The sequence below is a fragment of the Sturnira hondurensis genome, unplaced genomic scaffold (assembly GCF_014824575.4).
Source record: "Sturnira hondurensis isolate 20B ecotype Veracruz unplaced genomic scaffold, ASM1482457v3 Scaffold0025406, whole genome shotgun sequence".
Classification (NCBI taxonomy): domain Eukaryota; kingdom Metazoa; phylum Chordata; class Mammalia; order Chiroptera; family Phyllostomidae; genus Sturnira; species Sturnira hondurensis.
The window spans coordinates 62,296-70,177 of record NW_028098037.1 but is presented as its reverse complement, the minus strand read 5'-3'; the positions used below and the strand labels follow the sequence as shown (position 1 = coordinate 70,177).

Here is a 7,882-nt window from a genome sequence, read left to right as displayed (position 1 = left end):
CGACTGAGCTCCTGTTTGTTCTGCTCATCTCACCAGCTTCCTCAGAGGTCTTTGTGGACCGCCTTCCATTTGAACAGTATAAGGACTCTCTCCTCTGCTGTTTGTCTGCATCAGTCTTTAAAGCAAAGGAGTGTGGTTTCAGTTAATGGCTCCTCTTGTATGTAAGCATAACTTTGTGGAAACTCTTTACAGACTGTGCATCACACGTGGGGCCAGGAACACAGAATGGGAGAAATAGAGCTTGAAAGGCCAGTTTAGCTCCCCAGACCATGGATGGTCTGGTCACTGAAGACAAAAAGAAAAACCTGCTTCTCTTTCGACTTGGGCCTTGTCGCATGGCCACTGAATCCCACCCTGACCCACAGTGATTTTCAGTCCCTTTGGCATGAGACTCGGCCACCCTACCCCAACACTCCTGGAAAGCCTTCTAGGGAAGGTCATCTCAAACCCTTCCTAAGAATGGCTTCTGCCACATCCATGGTTCCTTATGCTCCCTTGATTCTCTTACCTTAAAATAAGTCTTCAAAGATTTTTTCTGTGCTTGTTTTGGCAGCACATACACTAAAATTGGAAGGATACAGAGAGGATTAGCAAGGCTCCTGAGCAAGGACGACAGCCACGTTTATGAAGCATTCCATAAAAAAATCCTTTTTCTCTCTCCATGATACCTGCACACACAGGTCAGGTGAGCACACAGTAAGACGGCAGCCACCCACAAGCCAAGACAGTGGTCCTGGGGATGAGCTCTGCCTTGCCTGCAGTTTGCCTTGGTCTTCCTAGCCTCCAGAACTTTCTGTGCTGAATGAAGTGGAGAATAGACTGAAGTTGGGCAAAGCAGGGGCGGGAGACAAGTCAGAGGCTTGTGTATAATAGCTAAGGAAGCAGGAAGGGTTCCCTTCCCCTGAGTGATTGAGTTGAACACCTGTGAGTTGGGACTCCGTGTTGTGAAAAAGAGGAGCGGTTACCTCCAGATGAAGCCTGGAAAGGAGAGTGGAACCGGGAAAGAAAAGGAAGTGTCTCCACAGCCTCTGGGCCCACTCCCAACACTGGTCTTTTTGGTTAAGTGTATCAATGTTTAGTCAGTTTTGGTTACATCATTTACAGTTAAATAAAGCATCACAATATTCCAACAAGAAAAATATTATGCAGGAAAGCTCTTACTTTGGGGATGAGAAAAAGTCAGTTGGAGTGTCTACTTTATCCATTTTCTAGCCCTTTTCTAGCTCAATGAGCACAAACTGTTTTAGAAGGTGGGGAGCATTCTAGCCTGGGAGAGGAAGCCAGGTGCTGAACAGCATGTGAGGCCGAGGGAGAGCCGTGTGGCTGCTCTGGTTTGAGGGTGCGTCTGGGACCACTGGGAGGAGCCAGTTGTGCTCATGGCAGGCGGGGATAGCCACTTCGGGACCAGAAAGGGGTCTCAGGGAAAGTAACCTCACAGAGTGATCTGATCCTAAATTCCTGACTGGGCAGCCATGCCCCAGGCCTAGAACTTAGAGCAAATGTTTATCTTTGCTTTTCCTCTTTAATCTCAGATGCACGAAAGAAAGTGCGAAACTTATTCTCTAGAGCATTTGAGATCTTGCTTCTCCATAATTGTCATCAGTTTTGACTCAAACTCTTATAAGAATTCTCTACAGGTTTCGGTGTTCCTTACATCAACGAGGATAATCTAACCCTTTCCTCCAGCTTCAAGCACTCTGGTCCAAAGCCTGGCTCCATACCTGCAGCTATGTCCTGTCTGCACAGTGGGGTTAAGTGAAGACGTTCTGTGGTTAACACGGTGCCACAGAGGCTTTGATTGGCTTCAGGAGAATGTGAAGCAGACTCTTCCAGTGATTGACCCAAGAGAGTCCAGACTGTGCTCTGAATTCAATGGATATGTGTGGAAATCCTGCGTGGAGAATGAAATCCCAAGGAAAGAAGACTCTGGGGCGTTTCAAGACAGGCCCAGGACACACACGGGGCTCCCTGCTCTGGAGCCCCAGAGCTTCTTCCTGGGCTTGTCAACCAGTCTCCAGTTTGGTGAATCTGGGGTGGGGGTTGTGGGTTTCCAGCCCATAGCTTCGCATTCAAACTCTTCTACCAGGGCTCACCTCTAACTACTCACTGATTTAGAGGAGTGATTTGGTCATATGTTAGTCACGCCTATCCTCATGCTGTATGTCAGGAATAACCAATAAAGAAGCATTTGAGATGTTGCTCCCTGACTCAAATACAAGTTGAGGAGGGCTGTGTGGATCATTAGTGTTCCTCTCTCTAAATGAACACCATTCTGAGTCTCTAGCCTTTCCTCCCATCGGCTGGCGCAATGCCACCGAATTGCCTGCACAAAGAGCCACCGTCTGAGCCTGGCTGAAAGCCGTGGCACCCTTGTAGCCGCTTGGACATTTTACATCCGTAAAATGAGGATTTGGACTTTGAACTAGCTGCTTATTTCTATGTTTCGTCTTTTCCTCTCCCAAGGACAGAGGTACTAAATCTCTAGCCAAAGGCGTATATACACATCCTTTCTCAAGGCCAGCCCGTCAAGATCTCTCAGGTGATCAGCACACAGTCAGGTGCATGGCATCAGCTTGGAGTTAGTTTTTAAAAATTATACTCACTTTAAGTAATATGTTGTAAAACCCCAGAATTCTGCTTATGCTTTTAAGTCCAGCTGACAACAACTCCCATTATTCTATTTATAAATCTAGTTAATTTTAACAGTATCTTTCAAAAGGGCTTTTTGAGTTTTGTTAATTAAATACCCTCTATATTTTAAACAGATTTATACATTTAATATATTTGGTTTTATTTAGAAGCACTGCAAATACCTAACAATCAGAACATTCCCAAACATAAACAATTCTAATAAGTATAATAAAGGAAACAAAAATACAGTGCATCTCGACTTCTCATAAACATTCCAGTATTATTTACAAACCTAGTAAAATCTCAAATCCAAACAATTACTCAATTACTCACTTTAAATTGGAACCAAGAGACTGATATATTAGATTCTTTAATGCTAACTCCTCTTATTACAAACACACAGGTTGCCCAATATACACAAATTGTTGCAAAGCCTAATTGAGATGTATTAATAATACTTTATTTGAACCCTTCTTGAGGTCAAACGACATGTATTCATGGAGGAAACAGTCGAGTCAAATCAGCAGGTTGTCGTTCCGTCCTCAGTGGGCTGAGGTGACAGCACACAAGTTTTCCTGTGGGCATGGGCTCCTCGAGTGTGTTCGGTTCTCTAACAAGAGCTCCAAGTCTGCAGGGGGTTGGAATCTCGGGGGTCAAGGTGTCCCCTCCCCCAAGTCTCTCACCTGCCCTGAGTCTGTAACTCCTTACTCCTAGGTTGTATCACCTGTTTGTTGTCTGATGCTGTCCAGATTTCCCCACCCCCACATAGTCTCCCTGTCTGTTAGGGCCACAGCTCAGATAGCTATTAAATGGCACCCGGCTGGAATCCATGTTTCTTTAATGGCTTTATCTAGCTCTACACTCAGAAAACAAAAGTCATGCTAAAGCAGCAAGTGGATGGACAATGTTACTGGGAGAGGGATACAGGGTTGTCTTCTGCGTTCAACCTCCAAAATATCTTAGCTCTTGCCACCAACCCAGTATCTGCATGGGGAAAGAACACGGACTCTTTATCCAGAACCACAGGTCTGTGTTCTCTGTTGCAGCTTCCTCTCTATCTTTCACCTGCAGGACTCCTGGTCCTGGGAAATTTTCAAGGTGCAATGGTGAGTGGAATCACTTTACTTTCCTTAAATTCCCTGATTACAAATACTTTGTTTAAGTGCCTGGAACCTCAGCTGTGACCTGGCAAGAATTGTCCCTAGGTGTAGCAATGGGAGGTTGTATCAATTTGTGTTCAGGCTGCTATTACTCAGGTGTGTGAGCATGGCTCAGCAAAGGTGGCCTGAGGACCTTGGAGTCCAGAGGTACTCAGTTTTCTACTAGGTGTTAGCACTGGGGCCATGTGCAAGACTATTGGTAGCCTGCCCCCTGCCCTGGGGTCTCCACTAGGCTTATTTCAGCCACAGCAGACACTGGGCTGCCTGCAAACTGCCAGTTCCCACCAGGGTGTCAGCGTCATGCCTCAGTCGTAGATGACCTTGGAAAAGTTGTTACTTTCCACCCCAGGGTCAGTGAGAGAGCTCGTTGCCAAGTGTGGAAACTCCTTCCTTAGCTTTGGCAAGGAAGAGAGTATGCAATGCAATGGCTCTTGTGCCCCGAATGCCTACTGGGTGCTGGGCACTCCAGGGAGAGGAAGAAACCAAGATTCAACCCTTATTTAAGGAGGGAACCTGGCCCAGCCAGGATCACACACGCTGTGGCGTGTAAACAGCAGCCATGTTCCCTGGGTTGCGTAGAGCCGAGTGCCCCTTAGTACCGACAGGTGTTCGTGGTGTCAGAGGGAACAGTCTCAGGCCATGGAGCTCTTTCTAGTAGCATCTCATGAGACCTGTTCCAAGCGGCACACCTGGGAAACAATGCTGTATATATTTTTTTATGTACGTGCTTGAAATCATGTATGGAGCACAGCTTGAGAACTAGAGAGGCCATGGTACCCAGAGCAGGCTCTTCTGGTCACTCCGAAGGGTGAAGTGGCAACAGTCCTTGTAGTGTTTATAGAGACATGATTCAATCCAAATGTTTGACTTTTGGCCCCCCCGAGAACAGGATACTGGTTACCTTCGTGTCCTCAGTCCAGCATGTGGTATCGGCTCAGAGTTTGTTTGTCCTGTTACTTCTTGCTGTCTTGTAACAGGCGAGGATGACGTTGGATAGAGATCACATGCTTCCCTACTTATGCATGGAACACCACCTTCTCAGTAGTAGCCCCAAAGGCTTGGCCATTCTAGTGTTATTTTTAAAACTTGTGGTAAAATACACACCACATAAAATTTACCATCTTAAAAAATTTACCCTCTTGATCTGTTTTTTAAAATTTTGAGGTTATGTCCATTAAGGCTGCGGACAGTGAAACAGGAAGGGCTTAGGATAGAAGAAGTGACAGGAGAGAGCCTAGCCTGGGCTGCTTTGGCTCCCTGGGAATGTCATGGGGAAGAAGTGAGCCATGCTGGGCTGCCACTAGCTCAGTGAAGAGTCAGAGAAACGGGGGCCGTAGAGACAGGGTCAGGGGTTTAGACCAGGATGAGCTGCCGCTACCCACTGCTCCTCTCCTTGCAATCTCATGGGGACCCTTGGAGTTTAGGAGATGCATGCCTGTGTGGGAAGAAGATGAGGATTTTTAAGTGTACATTTTTAAGTGTACAGTTCAATAGTGTTAAGTACATTCACATTGTTGTGCAGCCAACCTCTAGAACTTCTTTGTCTTGCAAAACTGAAACTTGGTACCCACTAAACTCTCTACTCTTCAATTCTACACCAGCCCCTGGCTACCACCACTGTACTTTCTGTCCCTATGAACTACTCTAGGTATCTCATATAAGTGAAATCATGTAGTATTTGTCCTTTTAAAAATATTTTATTTATTCACTTTTAGACAGAGGGGAAGGGATGGAGAAAGACAGGGAGAGAAACATCAGTGTATGGTTGCCTCTCACTCACCCCTTGCTGGGACCTGGCCTGCAAGCCAGGCATGCACTCTGACCCGGAATCGAACCAGCGACTACCTGGTTCACAGATTCTTGCTCGATCCACTGAGCCACACCAGCCAGGGCAGTATTTGTTCTTTTGTGACTGGTTAATTTCACTTAGTGTAATGTCCTTATGGTCCATCCATGTTGTGGCATATGATATGATTTCTTTCCTTTTCAAGGCCGAATAATATTCCATTGTATGTTTACACATACTACATTTTATTTATCCACTTGTTTGTCAACAAACATTTGGGTTGCTTCCACCTTTTGACTATTGTGAATAGTACTGCTATGAACATGAGTGTGCAAATATCTCAGGAATAGGAGACCCTGTTTTTAATTCTTTTGGATATATACTCAGAAGTAAAATTACTGGGTCATATGCTAGTTCCATTTTTATTTTTTAAGTATATTTTATTGATTATGCTATTACAGTTGTCCCTTTCCCCCTGCTTTATTCCCCTCAGCTCTGTACTTCCATTCCCTCTAGCATTTTTCCCTTTTAGTTCATGTCCATGGGTCGTATATATAAGTTCTTCGACTTCTCCATTTTGTATACTATTTTTAACCTCTCCCCATCTATTTTGTATCTACCATTTATGCTTCTTGTTCCTTATACCTTTTCCCCTATTCTCCCCGTCCCTCTCCCCACTGAGAACCCTTCATGTGATCTCCATTTCTGTGATTCTGTTCCTGTTCCAGTTGTTTGCCTATTTTGTTTTTATTTTTAATTTTTTTTAGGTTTGGTTGTTGATAGTTGTGAGTTTGTTGTCATTTTACTATTCATAGTTTTGATCTTATTTTTCTTAGATAAGTCTCTTTAACATTTCATATAATAAGGGCTTGGTGATGATGAACTCCTTTAAATTGACCTTATCTGAGAAGCACTTTATCTGCCCTTTCATTCTAAATGCTAGCTTTGCTAAGATAGAGTAATCTTGGATGTAGGTCCTTGCCTTTCATGACTTGGAATACTTCTTTCCAGCCCCTTCTTGCCTGCAAGGTTTCTTTTGAGAAATCAGCTGACAGTCTTATGGGAACTCCTTTGGAGGTAACTATCTCCCTTTCTCTTGCTTCTTTTAAGATACTTTCCTTATCTTTAATCTTGGATAATTTAATTATGTTGTGTCCTGAGTGTTCCTCTTTGGGTCCAACTTCTTTGGAACTTTAAGCTTCCTGGATCTAGAAATATGTCTATTTCCTTCACAAGATTGGGGACGTTTTCCTTCATAATTTTTTCAAATAAGTTTTCAATTTCTTACTCTGCCTCTTCTCCTTCTGGCACCCCCATGTTTTGGATGTTGAAATGTTTAAAATGGTCCCAGAGGTTCCTAAGCCCCTCCTCATTTAAAAAATATTTTTAAAAAGATTTTAAATATTCTTTATATTTAGAGAGAGGGGAAGGGAGGGAGAAAGAGAGGGAGAGAAACACCAATGTGTTGTTGCCTCTCATGTGGCCATCACTGGGGACCTGGCCTGCAACCCAGGGCATGTGCTCTGACTGGCACATCGAACCAGTGACCCTTTGGTTTGCAGCTTGTGCTCAATCCACTGAGCCACACCAGCCACGGCCTCATTCTTTTTGAATAATTCTTTCTTCATTCTATTCCAGTTGAGTATTTATTTCTTCCTTCTGCTCCAAATTGTTAATTTGAGTCCCGATTTTCTTCCTTTCACCATTGGTTCCCTGTATATTTTTCTTTATTTCACTTCTTCCTTTCTTTTGCAGCTGTACTTGATTATTTCTTTGAGCATCCTGATAACCAGTGTTTTCAACTCTCAGTCTGATAGGTTGTCTATTTCCTCATTGCTTAGTTCTTTTTCTGGAGTTTTGATCTGTTCTTTCATTTGGGCCATATTTCTTTGTCTTAGTGCACCTGTTACATTGTAAGGGGCAGGACCTTAGGTATTTGCCAGGGCAGGACAACCCACTGCATTGTGGTGCTATATGTGGGGGAGGTGTCAGAGAGGGAACAATGCCACTTGCTTGGCTCTCGCCTTGCTTTCAGTCACTACCTTTCCTCATACAAGCTAATTGCGCCCTTTCAGGTGCTTCCCTGGTGCTGATTCCTGGATGGTTGGGCTTGTGTATGTTCTAGGACGCCATGGGCACCTTCAGTGAACTCTCCTGTGAGACTGGCAGTTTATCCCACAGTCTCAACCCCCTACAGATTTTTACAGCCAGAGGTTTGGAGGCTTTAGTTTTCTGCACTGGAACCCTCGTTTGTGTGGTCTGTCTTGCTGCCCAGTTGTTTCTCCTGATTTGTCCACATGTGAAT

At 44.4% G+C, this 7,882-nt stretch overlaps 1 non-coding gene across 1 annotated transcript; it reads left to right on the top strand.

The window, feature by feature from the left end:
• The first annotated feature begins 537 nt into the window (after window positions 1–537).
• Window positions 538–644, top strand: LOC118982597 (U6 spliceosomal RNA). The gene has a single exon (XR_005065573.1). It is a non-coding gene; the product is annotated as a U6 spliceosomal RNA (small nuclear RNA).
• Window positions 645–7,882: the final 7,238 nt, after the last annotated feature.